The 17972-nt window shown below is 45.0% G+C and overlaps 1 protein-coding gene across 1 annotated transcript in view; it reads right to left on the bottom strand.

Annotated features, from left to right (window-relative positions):
- Window positions 1–17972, bottom strand: part of GABBR2 (gamma-aminobutyric acid type B receptor subunit 2) — a 426191-nt gene that overhangs the window by 142294 nt on the left and 265925 nt on the right. The window lies entirely within an intron of this gene.

Here is a 17972-nt window from a genome sequence, read left to right as displayed (position 1 = left end):
CCTACTCAGAGTCTGCACAGTGTGACACATAACCTATCCAGGACTTACAGCACAGAGTGGTGGAAAGGGTACTGAAATAGCAATCCCAAGATGGCATGCTGGCTCTGTGTCTAGGTTTCTCCATTTGCAAAATGGTGTGTGTGAGCCTGCATCTGCCAGTGTGTGTATGCACACGTGTGTGGTAGAGCGAGTGCAAGGAGTACTGGCTAGGACAGTCTCCCAGGCTCTCCTGGATCTCGCAGTGCTCAGCTCTGAGTTTGATGAGTCACCAGTTGTGCTCTCAACCTTGGAAACAGCGGGCTGGGCTGGCAGGCAGGTGTCCCTGGCATGCCTGATTGAGCATCCATTCTCCCTTTTGGCTCAACTCCCCAACTAGAAACCCAGATGGCTCCACAAGGGAGTTGGGGGACTATTGGTTTCATGGATTAAGCCCAAAAATCTTCCATTAAGAGACAGGTGTTAGCAGGCCAGGTGTGGTAGCTCATGCTATAATCCCAGCACTTTGGGAGGAAGGCCAAGGTGGGCAGTTCAACTTGAGACCAGGAGTTCAAGACCGGCCTGGTTAACATCATGAAACTCCGTCTCTACTAAAAACACAAAAAGTTAGCTGGGTATGGTAATCTATGTCTGTAATCCCAGCTACTTGGGAGGCTGAGGCATGAGAATTGCTTGAGCCTGGAAGGCGGAGGTTGCAGTGAGCAGAGATTGTGCCACTGCACTCCAGCCTGGGTGACAGAACAAGAATCTGTCTCAAAAACAAACAAAAGAGACAAGTGTTAGCAAAACAGGAAAGAGAAATAGAAGGCAGGGCTGCTGCATCGATGGCCCCGGTGTTTGCCTGAGGAGGGTCAGGAGGTTCTTCTAGTGGCAGAAACCAGAATGAAGGCTGTAACATGTCAGGAGCAGACTATGAACAAACAGCAGAGTGTCTTAGGCTGTTTGTAGGGCTGGAGTGAGGTCAGGAGAAGCTGGGGAAGATGAATCAGTGAACCACTTGGGTTCTCTCCTTTCCCCTCCCACCTCTGGCCTGGGCTTGGGGGCATCCTCATTGCCATTAACTATGGCTCTTCTAAGACCTCTGGTCAACTTATGGGAACTGCTAGAGAATTCAAGAGTCACAGTTTCTTATATTTATAGGACTTGTACCTGGTTTATAGCTGCCAATGCACTTCAGAGTGCACATTTATTTTTCTTGCTCAGCAACCCATCCCCCTTTGGATGGTTTTAATTGAGAGACTATGTCAGCCAGGGTCTGTGATAACCACACCCTAAGGTGGCCCCAAATGACTCTTGCCTCCTGGCAGTCACTACCAAATTCTATCATCCCCTCCCAAATTGAATAGGGCTGGCCCGTGTGACTTGTAGGACATTTCTAGAGAAATGGCAGTGTGTGCTTTCCAAGAGCAGGTCATAAAAAGATGCTGCAGCCTGAGTTGTTTTCTTTTAGATTACTCATGCTGGTGAAAGCCAGCCACCGTATCATGGGGACACTCAAGCAGCCCTGTGGAGAGGTCCTGAGGAACTGAGTCCTGCTGATAGCCAGCATCCACTTGCCAGCCATTTGTGGGAGACATCTTGGAAGCAAACCTCCCAGCACTCGTGAGCCTTAGAATGACTGCAATCCCCACTGACATCTTGCCTGCATTATCCGAGAGACCCCAAGCCAGAACCTTACAGCTAAGTCACTCCTGAATTCCTAACCCACAGAAACTATGTGAGATAATAAATATGTATTGTTGCTTAAAGCCACTACACTTTGGGATCATTTGTTACAATATAACAGATAACTAATACAGGGCCACAGGAGGAAACAATTCATCCTGGATGGCTCAAAAGAAGAGACTTTCTTAAGAACTACTCACAGAGTAGGGGGCAAATTGAGGGAGCAGACAAGGGAAGGTGATGTGTCCACTGACCAGCAATGGCAGGAGCTGCTACCATACCTCAGAGTGGAAGGAGGAAATAGTGTCACTGGAGATTCATCAAAGTGGGAGACAAGGAGGAGAAGCCACAGCCATGGAGGGGCAAAGCTATTTCAGGAGATGCAGCCCCAAAGCAGGGAGGAAGGCAAAGGCTGAACCTGATCTATCTCCTTCCTCTTGGACTCCAATCTCTTGCCTGTATTGAACCAGAAACCAGAAGACAGAGGACGTCATCCATAGGACCAGCCTCCTAGAGCACCAGAGCCGGGCAGAGAATGCATGTATGGAAGAAGAAAAGGAGAGAGACAACACAGAGACTCACTTGGCCCCATGCTCAGCCTTGAAGTTCTGTGAAGCTGGCTCTACGCAGGGATGGATCACATGACTGGGACTAAGCCAATCAATACAGACTATTCTAGCTATGTGATTGGTTCAGAAATGGGCACATGACCCAAGTCAGCCAGCCAATCAAAACTAGCAGGGATTTTGCTGGTGCTATTAGGAAAATGGGTTCCCTTTTTTGCTGGACTTGGTGTTGACATGATGGAAAGGAGAAGCGACTGTGCAGAGGCCGAGAATGGACCTGGCCCAGGAGAAAGCAGACCCAGAGATGGAGGGCTGGAGAAACCTCATCCTAGACTTTACTGTTATCTTTGCTGAAGCACAGTTTCCTATTACTTGCACCGGAAGAGTCCTGAATGATCCGTTCTCATCCACATCTTTGGTGATCCTTGAGGCAGCTTTCTGGGTAGGTTGGCCAAGACCATCGATTCCATTTTACAGATGAAGAGATTGAGGTTCATTTCCCTTTGTTACATGGCGACCAGTTCATTTTATTTCATGATTAAGTTAAAAACTCACCTAGGTTTTTGGGGTGTGCGTGTGTGTGTGTGTGTGTGTTTGAGACAAAGCGTTGCTCTGCTGCCCAGGCTGGAGTGCAGTGGCGCAATCTCAGCTCACTGCAACTTCCACCTCCCAAGTTCAAGTGATTCTCCTGCATCAGCCTCTTGAGTAGCTGGGATTACAGGCGCGCACCACTATGCCCGGCCAATTGTTGTATTTTTAGTAGAGGACAGGGTTTCGCCATGTTGGCCAGGCTGGTGGTCTTAGACTCCTGACCTCAAGTGATCCGCCCACCTCAGCCTCCCAAAGTGCTAGGATTACAGGCGTGAGCCACCGTGCCCAGCCGGATTTTGGTCTATATTTTTGTCATCACATATTATGGTTTTAGATTTCTGACTTCTATGTCAGTGGCCTTGCTGTATACATGCCTTTTATTGAAAACTGCTTCAAACTCTCTTCAGAAGCAGGTGATACACAATTACTAATTTTAGTCAAACAAGCAAACAAGGCATGGTGGTTAGAAAGATTTTCCAAGGTCACACATCTTGCAAGCAGTGGATTACAGGAAGACAGGACGAAAGCTTGTCGAGGACAAGCCACTCACTCAGTGTCTTCCCAGGGACTTCAGAACAAAGCAGGGGAGCTTTGCAGTCTGGAAGGGGAGACAAGAAAACAGATGTCTTCTCTTGACTCCTGAGTTGGCCACAGTCCTTTTAAGTGGCTTACTGGGATGATGCAGTCTAGATTTCTCTGACATTGTCTCCAACTTCCCTCCCCCTTGCTGATACCATTCCAGCCACACTGGCTTCCTTGTCATGCCCACACACTCCAACTTCTTTGCCTGCCTGGTAATTTTTCACTGATGTCAGACCCTTCTTTGGGTGTTAGCTTTTAAAAACACTCCTTGAGGCTGGGTGTGGTGGCTCAGGCCTGTACACCCAGCACTTTGGGAGGACGAGGCGGGAGGATCATGAGGTCAGGAGATTGAGACCATCCTGGCCAACATGGCGAAACCCCATCTCTACTAAAATTAAAAAAAAAAAAAAATTAGCCAGGTGTGGTGATGCACAGCTGTGGTCCCAGCTACTTGGGATTCTGAGGCAGGGGAATCACTTGAACCTGGGAAGTGGAGATTGCAGTGAGCCAAGATCACCCCACTGCACTCCAGCCTGGTGACAAAGCGAGACTCTGTCTCAAAAAAAAAAAAAAAAATTCCTTGAAATATGCTTAAATTTTGTCTGGGACATATTTAAGTTCCTGACCCCTTTGGGTCTTGCCTTTAAGCTTTCTTAGGTGGGACCAGAGCTGTCTTTAGTCTAGGGTTCATTTCACCCCACTCCTGGGATGACCCCCTTCTGAGTATTCTCCCTGTGATTTATTAAATTTTTTCCCACCCAAGCTGGTGGGAACATGAACTATTCCCGGTCCTGCCTGAGCTCCGAGGATCCTTCTGCCTGTCTGTTCCTTTCTGCTGGTTCTTTCCCTTGTCTCAAGTGCTTTCCTCCGCACATGTGCCAGGAAGTACTCAGCTGAGGGTGGGAGCAGACCCCTCTGAAGACCTGCATAGTCCTCCCTCTCCATGGAGCTCTCTCTTCTCCAGTACTCTGCCTGCAAACTTCTGCCTCCTTCATCTCTGAATTCTCAGCTCTGTCTCTGCAACTCAGCAAGACTGCCAGGCTCTGTTTGGGTTCCCCCTTCCTGTGCTGGAAACCCTCCAGATGGTCATCTGGGCGATCGTAAGATTCACTTCCTTTGTGCTCCTCCTCTCAGGGGTCACTGTCCTCTGCTGCTTGTAGCACATGTCTGAAAACTGTCATTTCACATAGCATTTGTACTTTTTTTTTTTTTTTTTTTTTAACTTGTTTACGGCACGAGGGTAAATCTGGTCCCTATTACTCCTCTATCTTGGCTGGAAGTGGGAAGTGGAAGCCTCCAACTCCAGAACTCCAGCTACTCTCACCTTAGGACTTTGGGCTGGCTGCTTATCTGCTTGGCTCACTCTTACCTACTCGCTTGCACAACTCATTCCCTCACCTCCTTCAACGCTTTTCTCAAGCGTTGCCTTCCCAATGAGGCCTTCCCTGGCCAGCCTGTTTAAAACTTCTCTCTTCTCGCCGTCCACTGGTAGCATTTCCGATCCTCCTCGTCCTCCTACACATTTCTTTCTTTCTTTTGGAATAGCAACTATTGTCTTCTAACAAACTGTATAATTTTCTCATTTAATATAGCAAGGACTGATTGTTTGCCTCCTGGTACTAGATTGTAAACTCTCTGAAGAAAGGGATTCATTTTGGTTTTGTTCACAACTGTATTCCTAGCTCCCAGGACAGTACTTGGCACATAGTAAGTTCTCACAAATTATTTGTTGAATAAATAAATGATGGAAAAGGTGATAGAAAAAACCCCCACATAAGCACAGTTATTAAGTTTGGAAATTCTGATGCATATGTGGGAGAGTAGCTAGTATGCCTTCTGGATCAAGAGCAGAATTCAGAGAAATGCCAGGCTGTATCCTACAGGCAGTGGGGATAGGGAGCCATGGAAAGTTTTGTTTTTGCTTTTTTTTTTTGATATAGAGTCTCACTCTGTCACCCAGGCTGGAATGCAGTGGTGTGATCTCATCTCACTGCAACCTACACCTCCCAGGTTCAAGCGATTCTCCTGCCTCAGCCGCCCAAGTAGCTGGGATTACAGGTTACAGGCACCTGCAACAAGGCCAGCTAATTTTGTATTTTATTATCACTATTTTTATTTTATTATCACTATTTTTTGAGATGAAGTCTCGCTCTGCTGCCCAGGCTGGAGTGTAGTGGTGTGATCTCGGCTCACTGTAACCTCTGCCTCCTGGGTTCAAGTGATTCTCGTGCCTCAGCCTCCCAAGTAGCTGGGACTACAGGTGTGTGCTACCACACCCGGCTAATTGTTGTGTTTTTAGTAGAGACAGAGTTTCACCATGCTGGCCAGGCTAGTCTTGAACTCCTGACCTCAAAGTGATCCACTGCCTTGGCCTCCCAAAGTGCTAGGATTACAGGTGTGAGTCACTACACCAGGCTCAAGGAAGGTTTTTAATAAGGAGTACCGTGGCCAGAGATTATTTAGGAAGGCTAATCTGGTGAGTGTGAGAATGAGAGCCAGAATGAATGAGCAGCAGAGCGGACAGAGAAAAAGGTGTGGTGGTTGGGATTTCACGGAGGTGGAGTCAGCAGGGCTTGGCAGATGGAAGGGAGGAGTTGAAGATGATCGCCATATATATCTCTCTGTAGAAACACGGCTGGCGTGACAGTGCAAACTTTGGTTCTAAAAATCCCACTGAGGTGGGTGGGAAGGTGGAAGAGGGGTATAAAAGCAACAGAGCATTAGAGGTGGCTGACCCCAACACAGAAACCAGGAACCTGGCACTTCCCACTGGCATGAACCTGACAAGCTACATAACCCACTGATCTTCAGTTTCCTCTTCCATAAGATGGTCATAATCACATCTCCCTCACAGGGCTTGTTCCAAGAAAATTTAGTACTTCAGGAGCTTAGTAAATGTTGGTTCTCATCATAGAATCTTTTCTTTTCCATTATTTTGGAGTCCTAAGAGTCCTGAGTGGCCTGAGGGTCTCTTTGACCATGCCAGGTACCACTCCTCCATCCTACAGATGAATTGAGGCACAGAACTCAGCCCCACATAAGGCCCACTGACTGTCCAACCAGGACATGTCAGATAGATCCCATGGCCTCCGTTCTGGTCACCACCACTCATAAAGGCTGGAGTGGGCAGTGTGAGCCCAAGGAGAGGACCGCAGGCTGGACTATCACTTTGGGGGTGTGTGGGAGAAATGGAACATATTTCCATTACACTGGAGTTTAGAAGGTCAGGATACTCTGTTCACAGGAGACTTTAATTCTCAAGACATCTGTCCAGCAGCTAAGGTCATTAAACATGGATTACTGAAGCAGCTCTTTATAAGCTAGTTGATGGAATTACTAGATTAGAGGATGAACAGGGAATTTTGTGTACACTGCATAAAGCATTGCAGAGCTGCACATGCCGCAGGGACTCTGCCAAATTAGTGAAGGGGAGTTGACAGTGGTTATGTGGATTAAACTATCACTACATATGGCTTATAAAGATCCTGCACACTTGAGAGAGAATATAGGTCACTGTTTTATTATATGCCATGGGTCTGTAAATACATACATGTATGTATGTAAAGACATGTACACATACATACACATGTACAAAATTACTGTCTTCACACATTTACACTAAGGATATACTAGAGTCATCGTCTGCAGGTGATCAATCACAAAAGTAATTAACTGTACACACTCTAAGGCCTTGAAACTCAAGACTTTTTCAAGCTAGCCTCTACCTTATGTTAGGCAACATCCTATATGTTTTTTCTACATATTCAAGATTAAGGTACATACTATTCCCTCAAGCTTGGGACATTGAGGAGAAAGAAGACTGGGACATCATATCCTCTAGGCCCAGAAAACTGGGGCCCATGTGGGACAGGACATGTTTAAGGCCTCTTTGATGTCTATTTCAACCTTTCTTTCCTTCCCTGCCTGATTCATTTCTGTCTGATGATTCCTGGGGCCACAGCCCCCAGACAAAGATGATGTTTAATGTGTTGATACCTGGGCATGTTTCTATGGAAGGTGGGGGCTCAGGACAATGTGGTCCTGACCTCAGGGACCAGGGCTGAACCTTATGGAGAGAGTGGCTAGGTAGAAGACAAAGGGACGATGTTCACAGGTGGGATGGTTAATATTGAGTGTTAACTTGATTGGATTGAAGGATTGCATCCTTCAATCCAATGAAGTATTGTTCCTGGGTGTGTCTGTGAGGGTGTTACCAAAGGAGATTAACATTTGAGTCTGGGACTGAGGGCTGGGAAAAGCAGGTCCACCCTCAATCTGAGTGGGCACAATCTAATCAGCCGCCAGTGCAGCCAGAATAAAAGCAGGCAGAAGAACGTGAAAAGACTAGACTGGCTTAGCTTCTCAGCCTACATCTTTCTCCCGTGCTGGATGCTTCCTACCCTCGAACATTGGACTCCAAGCTCTTCAGTTTTGGGACTTGGACTGGCTTCCTTGCTCCTCAGCTTGCAGATGGCCTATTGTGGGACCTCACCTTTTGATTATGTGAGTCAATACTCCTTAATAAACTCAACTTTATGTAGACATCTATCCTATTAACTCTGTCCCTCTAGAGAACCCTGACCAATACAACAGGGAACATGGTGGAGCTCGGGGGGCACAAGCAGCTGAGCTCTGGGTCAATCAGTGGTGTGCTGGTAAATGTTCAACAACAAGGTCTTTGAAGGGGAGAAGAAGGAAGCTCTGATTTGTCACATTTGCCCATTACCATGGTGTAAATACTCCCATCATGGCCTATTCAAGCTACTAACGTAACATCATAGAACAAGAAGTTGGGAAGAGCTGCATACAGTCAGCTCTCAGCAGCTGATATACACCAATTCCAACACAGCCCTGGGCCCAGTTGACCAAGTGTGATACAGCAAGGGTCAGAACAGCCTTCTACCCCAGTGAAGACTGAGGTCAGCGCACCCCTGTATAAGCCACATGCATTTTGGGGCACTGGGGAACAGAGATCCGGCAATAAGGTGGTGAGAGCCTCCATAAGTGGCTGTGGGCACGGAGAGTCACCAAGGAGGCTGTGCCACCAGGCCAAACAAGGACAGTTTGTGAGGTCCCTGAGATGCCTCCAGGGACACAGGAAAGACTAGGGGAATTGTGGGCAGTGGTTCTTGAGGTCATGCTGTTCTATAGGTAGGGGCAGCACAGAAGGAGGTTTTCTTAATGTTGGTGTAACCTCATGCACAGACCTAGGCTGGAGTGGGTTCTGCCCATTGGCATCATGTTTGCCACCATAGATCATGAAAGTCTAAAGGGCCAGGCTCAGAGCAGATCTCCTCTGCACACTCCATATTCTGAGTTTTTGATGCACATTTATCAAACATCCTCCTGGACCTGATCTTTGCTTCTGCATGGGTGGAATGTTTTCCTGTGGGATTAGGCCAAAGAGCTGCACCATTCCATTTTCTCTGGGCTGCCAAGTAAATTTTCAGATTATCCAGTGCTTAAAGTATGCAAAATACTGTAGAGTCTATTGATGTATTTCTTTAATTTACTATAGTATTGTTCACAGTATATATAACTTGAGAAACATTCAGTTCAAAATGGGAAGTAATTGCATTAGGAGCACACCCTCCATCATCCCCTCTCTTCTATCATAACTGGTAAAACACCAAGCCCTATCAATTTTCCTCCTGAAGTGTGCCTTGAATCCATCTGCTCCTCTCTATACCCAGTATCACTGAGATGGCTGATACCAGCATCCCTGCAGGTGCTGTTGCTTTGCTCTGACCTGCTCTCCCCACCACAGCCAGAGGGAGCTTCTTAAAAACACCAGTCAGGTTGCTCCCTTGCTAGACACTTTTCCACTGGTCTTAGTATAACATGGCCTCCGCCCACCACTCCAGGCTTATCCCACTTTATTCCAGCCACATCCCACTTTATTCCAGCCACACTGGCTTTCTCAAAGGTGCCACACTTCCTCTAACCCCAGGGCCTTTGTACCTGCTCTTCCTTTTTCCAGGAATGCTCTTCCACCCACTTTACCTAGTTAGCTCCTATTTGTTCTTCAATCTCAACTCAAAGTCACCTTCTCAGGGAAGTCTTTACTGATCCCCAGTCTGTCAATCATCCACAACACTTTACAGTTTGTTATGCACCTTCCTTATTTCATCTTCAGGCCTCCATGTTACAGGAACCCCTGTAACTTTCTTTCAAAGCACTTTTCACTATTTATATTGAAATGGTTATTCAGATGATTATCTGTTTTTATCTGCTTCCTCCTGGGTACAGGGATCACATCTGCCCTACTCACAGTTGTACCCCCAGCAGCCGCCACCCCCATCCCTCTCATACTATAGGTGGTTGTAAATGTCTGTAGAATAAATGAATGAGCAAAGGGAAACAGTCACATCTCTGTGGTTGTACCAGATTTTTTACCTGTGGTCCCATCACTCATAATAAACCTTCTATGGCCCAGAAAGAGTGTTTGATTGGTCCTAGGACATATAATTTCCTCACTGTCAATACCTGATTTCTCCTGTTATTTGACAACAACAAAAGATATATATACATATATATACATATACATATATATACACACACATATACATATATATATATATACACACACATATATATATATGGTGTGGCTTTCTTTCTTCTATTACCACAGATCCTTCAATCATCCACAACACTTTACAGTTTGTTGTGCACCTTCCTTATTTCATCTTCAGAGCAACCCAGTGAGGGGTCCCTGGTCATTATTCTCACTTTGCAGAAGATAACACAAAGATTAGAGACTTGAGGAGGTCACCAGCTGCTAAGATATCGGGGACAGCATGCAACCTTGATCTGTAGGCTCCGTGCCCAGTGCTCTTCCTATTACACCAAGCTGCCTCCCCCAGCAAGCTAAATGAGCTGCCCAAAAGAAACAGCATCACTTCAGTCTTGCCTAGAATCTTGCTTAAATACTTTCAGAATCATTTTTGCAACTGGAACATTTCTCAAAAGAAGAAAACTAGTTCATCACAGTAATCAAGTCTGTCACAGAGGATGTGTGATGATGTTTGAAAATATAATCCTATGAACATCAGAACTGACAACTCTGAAACATCTCTAGGCTAAATCTGCTAATAACAGTCTTTAGCATTCAGGTTGGCACTCACACGGGTCGGTGTGATACATTTCACAGCAGAAATACCCTAACAAGGAACTTTCTCAAAGAGTAACTGGGTAGAGGACAGATTTTAATGAGGCCCTTTCACACTGAAAGGGTGAAGTGTGAGTGAGGAATAAAGGCATCAGATAAAACATGTATTTCCATGAGCCAGATGACAAGATGAGATCTCACATCAGAAAATGTGGCAAACATTTTGTAGAGGTCAGTACCTGTACAGAAAAGGAGTCAAAATATCAGGGCCATTGCCTCTGAAGATCCTTCTACAGAAAAGTGCTTTGATTAAAATGCAGCAGACACGTGAATTGAAATTACCTCTCCTAGGTCTAGTGTTCACACACTCACTAGCTCGGTTACCCACCCTTCCACCCACAAACTCATTCACCCATTCATCTATGCCTGTCCACCAATCTGCCTAGCTATCCACCTGCTATCATCTATCAATACATCCACCATCTATCCATCCATCCATCCATCCATCCATCCACCCACCCACCCACCTGTCCATTAGTCTACTCACATAATCATCCATCTGTCCATCCATTCATCTGTATCCATCCACCTACCCACACATACATCTACTCATCTATATCCATCCACCTATCTACACATCTATCCTTTCATCCATCCATTCATCCACCCACAGAGTCATCCACTCCTTCATCTATGTCTGTCCTCCTATCTGCCCACCTGCCATCTTCCCATCTATTAATCCATCCATCTACCCACATATCCATCCGTGCATATATCTATTCACATAACTATCCATCCATCCATTCATCCACCCACACATCCACCCACATATCCATCCATTCATCCATCCATCCATCCGCCTACATACTCATCCATCTATCCACCTATCCACATATAGCTATTGACCTACTCACACGTCCATCCATCCACCCATTTGTACCCATCCACCTGTCCACACCTCTGTCTGTCCGTCCATCCATCCATCCATCCATCCATCCATCCATTTATCCATCCATATTTACCTAGCCACACATTTATCCCTCCATCTATATTCATCTACCTATCCACAAATTCATCCATCTATATCTAGACACCTACCCACATATTCATCATTCACTCTTTCCACTCAGTCATCCAACTATCTACTCACATTCCCACCCCTCCACCCATCCCCCCACCCATGTCTCCACCACTCTACCCATCTGCTCATCCATTCAACCAGCCAGCCAGCCCTTCCTGTGTATCTACTATGTGTAAAACCCTGAGGAGACATTCAAGAAGTAGGGGGAAGGGATGATGATAAAAACCTCTCTGATGTATCTGTTCATTAACTTCAGTTATAGGACAGGCCATGTGCTAGAAACTGAAAAAAGAGATAAATCTCAGAAAGACCCTACCCTCAAGGATTTGGTAGTAGAAGCCTTTGTTGCAAGTGAACCAATTAATTGGAGTCAAAATGATTGCAAAAGAGGGCGAATTCAAGGATTTCTACATTGTGCTGCTGAGGGCCATGTTTCTAAGAGTGGTTTGACTCTGCCCTGTTCAGTGGACACCCACTCCCTGGCCTGTCACCATTTTTTTTATTACTGAAAACATGGGAATGAGGTGAAAGGGCATGAAACAAAAGGCTATTAACCCTACCACAAAACCTCATGAGTAAAAGCACAGCACTGTTTGCTGCTTTGGTAACTACACAAGCTGGCCAAGAAAATCAATGTGCTGCTGCTGCTGGTGGATCCCTCTCCCTTCTCTCTCCCCTCCCCCCCCACCCCTTTCTTTCTCATTCTCTTTCCCACTCTCTTCTGATTCATTTCTTAAGCTTTTAAGGGGATGACCACAGTGACTTTTAAGATAAAGATAAAGCAATAAGGAGGTCACTGTTTCCCAAACCTTGTCATACGTGTGCCACCCTCATGGTTTTCACAACATCCACCCGCCATCTGTGCTTTCCTTTACTGAATATCTGCCTTAAAAAAAAATGGAAAAAGAATGCTTATCTTGCTACCTTAAATGCTAGTTACATTTTTACAGTGCACATTCAAATAAACATGCAACATTAAAATAAAGAGTGTGGGTCTGGATACTAGCTACCATGGTTCCTTCTTGGACACCTGCTGCTCTGTTGGAAAAGCTGCCATTGCTGCCAGGCTGTCCTCCGGGGCCTGCCTCCTGTGAGATGACCTGAGAGCTCAGACCCAGGTTCCCCATGGAGGCTTTGCTTCTTCTTTATGACTGCAGAAATTTGCTTACTAATTTTTAAATCTAAAGGGAAGTCAGCAAAGTCTTCCAAAGAGCAAATTTGAAAAATAAAATGTAATGTTAAATGCAATGTTAACACTAACATAAATGTTAAATGAAGGACACTAACATTGGGCTTCTAGGTAAAATCTCCTTTGAAAAACAAGTTTGAAAACTACTGGAATACACTGATACATAGCTATATACATGATGAATATGAATACCCATAGACCACATATTTAGGGGTGTGTGTGTGTGCATGCATGCGTGTGTGTTTGTGTGCATATGAATGTGAGGATGTGAATTACCGAAGATGGCAAGAGCTGCAAGAATCCAACTGAAGCAGCTGGTTGGGGACCCACCAACCACAGAATCTCCTGGAAAATTAATTATAGGTGTTTGAGGGTCTAGAGGACTATGAAGTTGGTATCCAAATACATTCTTCCTCATCATCCTTGCACTAATTCAGCACATACTATGTCCCAGGCACTCAACATGTATAAACCTCTTTAATTGTCACAGCCCTTTAAGGTAGGCCCGTTGTTATCTATAGGGGTTACTGGGGTGCTTGCCTAGTATTTTGGCCCCTTTAGGGCCAAAGCACCATCAATCCCCAGCTCCTGAGAATACTGGCTACTAAGGGTCCCAGCCTGGTTCCCCGCTGCGAATTACCCTCCACCATGAGGAACTGCCTTGCCTAAGGATACACCTGCTCCGAGGGCCAGTGACTAGCTGATAAGAGGATACCTGGGCCCAGCCGCTGCACCATCCCAGCTCCAGAGCTACCAGAATCAGCTGGAGCCTCAGTTGCAGCCACACTGCTGTTAGCTTCTTGCTCTGCCCAGGCCTGTCCCCTTCACTTCCCTATAGGTGTATCCAGAGCGTGCTCTCTGACAAATCTTCTGCACACATGTCCCATCTCTGAGTCTATTTACAAGGAGCCTGATCTAAGGCACTATCTATGTTTTATAGATAAGAAACTGAGATGAAGAGAGGTTGATTTCTTGCTCAAGTTTATCCGGCTAGCAAATGGAACCAAGATGTGAACCTAGGAAGTCTGTCTCCAGGTTCCATGCTCTTAACCATTTCATACCTCTTAGGAAGACAAAGGTGGGCACCCTCCTCCAGTCACTTATAGTTCCCCACTTCCCCCCTTCCACAATTTACAATACCCCAACCAGACTCCAGGTCTTTACTTTAAAATTACTGGTTTAGGCAGTAATTCTAGGAAGCTTGAATTCCATTGAGAAAGAAGGAGGTGGCAGTGGTGGTTAGAATTTCATGAGAAACTGGCTCTTCCAAGTGTCCTTCTCTCCATCACGCAGGTCTGGCCCTCATCCAGGCGGGCACAGAGTGTCACATCGAGTGTGTGTGAGTAACTTCTGCATGAGCACAGGCAGGCGGAGCCAGTGTCCACTAGGGCCCAAAGCCATGCCATCCTGTCGGCTGAAATTTATGTCAGCTGTCTTCTACTGATTTCAGAAAACTTCCGAAGCTCCTGGGCTAACACACCTTGACACACACACACACAGAGGGGATTCTGATCTCGCATCAAGAGAAATGCATGTAATCTTCAGATTTGTTTTTCATACGGGATCTGGATATATCTCTGAGTGTTTTCCTCAATAGTGGGGCTATCACTAATGTTTAATTATACTATTTACTTTAAAATATTTGCTATTTATATTTTCAACATTTAAAAATGTACATTCTTAGGTTTCTGTATGCAAAAACAACAAGACTTTTGCTGGGCTAATAACTATTTGGTTAGCAGTAGCTTGCAAATACCATTATTTCCTCTAAAATTAGCAAACTACCTATGATATCTTTAAAAATACTTAAAAAATAAGTGTACAGCTAAATAAAATTGCTCTGTCATAATAAATAATAGCTAACTAAAATTAGCTGTCCCATAATACATAATAAAAACTCCTCTGAAGGGAGTTATTACTACTACTATTATTATTATATATATTTTTGAGACGGAGTCTCACTCTGTTGCCCAGGCTGGAGTGCAATGGCATGATCTCAGCTCACTGCAACCTCCACCTCCCGGGTTCAAGCAATTCTCCCACCTCAGCCCTATTTCCAAATCCCAAGTAGCTGGGATTACATGCGTGTGCCACCACACCCAGCTAACTTTTATATTTTTAGTAGAGACAAGGGTTTCGCCACGTTGGCCAGGCTGGTCTAGAACTCCCAACCTCACGTTATCTGCCTGCCTTGGCCTCCCAAAGTGCTGGGATTACAGGCATGAGCCACTGCGCCCAGCTGGGAGTTATTATTTAATGGGTACGCAGTTTCAGTTTAGGATGATGAGAAAGTTCTGGAGACAGATAGTGGTGCTGCTTGTATAACATGGTCAATGTGCTTAATGCCACTGAATTTGTACACTTAAAAATGACTAAAACAGTAAACATTATTTTATACATATTTTATCACAATTTAAAAAATGATAGGGTTAAGAAGATTGAGAACCACTGCCATGGAAAAAGTTTTATAATGTGAGGGACCAAAATAAATGATAAAGAAATTAAAAAAAGAAAAAGGATCACATCTGAATGTGAAGTGTCCCATGGGTTTGTCTGAATGATATGAGGTTTTGGGAGACTGATTTCTCTTTGGTGCATGCCTGTACTTTTCACATTTTCTTCAAAGGACATGGATTATTTTAATAATCCAAAATAAATATGTATTAATATGTGTTATTTTGAAACACATGAATAAGTTAGAACATGGCAGGTGAGGTTATAAAATGCCTTCCCTCCTCCCAATCAGGGGAAAGGTGAGTACAATATGAAGAGTCTCTTCCAGTGCTGTGGCCAGAGCTTTCAGTGAGGCTGGCCCAGAACCAAGGGGCGGGGGCCTGGCTTCCGCCTTGCCTCTTACTCAGCAGGTTAGGGAGAGCCACAGAGCTGCCCCTGGAAACTAGGGTGGTGGGAAGTGCTGATCTCATTGGTTTATTTCTGCTTTGTCCTTCTCAGGCTGGATTCTTTTGCCCCTCATGGAGGAGAGCTTTTATAGATGTAGGATAATGGTTAAAAGTGAGGGTCGAAAGTCAGACGGCTTGTGTTCAAATCCCAGCTTCTCTACTCACTAGCTCCGTGACCTTAGGTAAATTTTTTAATCTCTCAGGTCGAATGAGAGGGTTAAATTACTTAATCCTCTACCTCCTTAACCTCTCAGCTGCAAAACAATGACAATAACAGTCCCCACTTTTTGGGGATGTGTCAGTTTGCTAGGGCCATCATCACAGTACCACACACTAGGTGGCTTAAACAATGGGAATTTGTTATCTCAGTTCTGGAGGCTAGAAGTCTGAGATCAAGGTGTTGGCAAGGTCACTTCCTTCTGAGGGCTGTGAGGGAGGATCAGTCACCTGCTGGTGGTTTGCTGCCAATCACTGGCGCTCCTGATGATATAGAAACCTCATCCCTATCTCTGCTTCATCATCACATGGCATTCTCCCTGTGTGCCTGGCTGTCTTCAAATCTCCCCTTTTTTATAGGAACACTGGTTATATTGGATTCCCTTACTTCAGTACGACCTCATCTTAACTAATCACATCTGCAACAACCTTACTTCCAAATAAGGTCACATTCTGAGCTACTGTGGGTTGCAGTTCAGCAGATGGATTTTTTAGGGGGGCACAATTCAACCCATAGCAGGTGAATATGAGGATTAAGTGAAATAATACATCTAGGAGCTTGGCATAGCACTCAGCATATAATAGGCATTCAAAACTGTTAGCCATTCCTATTATCATGACATCGGTCATTACAGTAATTGGCTATGACCACCATGTCACTGGCTCCTTCCAAGGAGCCTCCTCTTTGTTTCTCCCAGGGATAAAGACAGAGCCTGCACCTTCTGTTGAAGCTCCCATAAGCTGATACACTCCCCCACACTGCTTTTCTTAAGGAAATAGCTATTTTTTCCCTGACTTGATGAAGTCAAACTTGCAAGCTTTGGAAGGTTAGGCATCAATTCAAACAAATTGCTAAACCACATTATTTTGATCTTTCAAATTTGTCTGACAGCAGAAGGAGTAGGTTTCTTTCCTGTGCTGTACATTGTCTGCAGTCATTTGTAATTGTATTTAAATTAAAGGGGGAAGTGCAACCAAGCAACACCTAAGAGCACAAGATTTTGAGACACTTGCATTTAGATCAGAAGACCTAGAATGTAGTTCTGAACCAGGTTCACCAGTTATGCACTGTGGGACCCCAACATAGCTACTTTGCCTTTCTGAGCTATAATTTTGTAATTCATTCACTCAGCAAATATATTTCATGGACTAAAAGCTGGGTCTTATAGACACCAGGAGTACAGAGATAATTACAGGCCCCACTGTCAAGGGGCTCAGAGTCCAGCAGGAGGAGGCAGATAGACACACAAATAGTCCAGTGCAGAGGGGAACCGTAACATCCTTCACTGTTAATATGGGGATGGTAGTACCTGCTCTCTCTCTGATGCATCTCACCTGGTTGTTCCCACTGTGAGCCCCTTGGGGGCAAAACCTTACATCTTACTACTCCTACCTGGCCCTGGTCTGGCTTACTGGAGGTACAGGGAATGCTGGTTGAATTAATTGGATACCGAAATGCTTAAGAATATGGACTTTGAGTCAGTCAGACTTGGTAGCCTTGCATAAACTCTCACTTACTACCTGTGGAATCTTGGGTTCAAAGTTCAATCAAATCATTGAACTTTGCTGAGCCTGTTTCTTTAATCTATGAAGTGGTCATTAATTATTTAAATCATCTGTTCATTAAACAAATATTTATTAGGCACCTACTATGTCCCAGGCACTGGGTTCTAAGCCTTAGAGATACAGCAGAAAATAAAACAGACAATAAATAAGTAAAATATGTAGTATGTCAGATGGGGCTAGCTGTTGTGGAAAAGAATGAGTAGAGGGCGAGTGGGTGAATGGGGAGGGAGTTGCAATTTAAAGTAGGGTGTCAGGTTAGATCTCACTGGGAAGGAGAGAGGAGGGGAGAGACGTGAGATAGGTGAGCCAGCCAGATGCAGCTCACTGGAGGAGTGTACCAGGGCCTGGGAATTATACGTCCCATCATATTCAATAATGAGGGAACAGTGCTTAGAATGCTTCCTGGGATACAGTAGGAGCTCATTAATTGATAACTATTATTAGCATGAGTGAATAAATGTAATTGCATTAAGGAAGATGGAAGAGACTATAAATGCACTCTGTGAACAGG

Source organism: Rhinopithecus bieti, unplaced genomic scaffold (genome assembly GCF_001698545.2).
Source record: "Rhinopithecus bieti isolate Rb0 unplaced genomic scaffold, ASM169854v2 scaffold_16773, whole genome shotgun sequence".
In the NCBI taxonomy this organism is placed as follows: Eukaryota; Metazoa; Chordata; class Mammalia; order Primates; family Cercopithecidae; genus Rhinopithecus; species Rhinopithecus bieti.
This window is presented reverse-complemented; position numbering and strand designations above follow the sequence as displayed.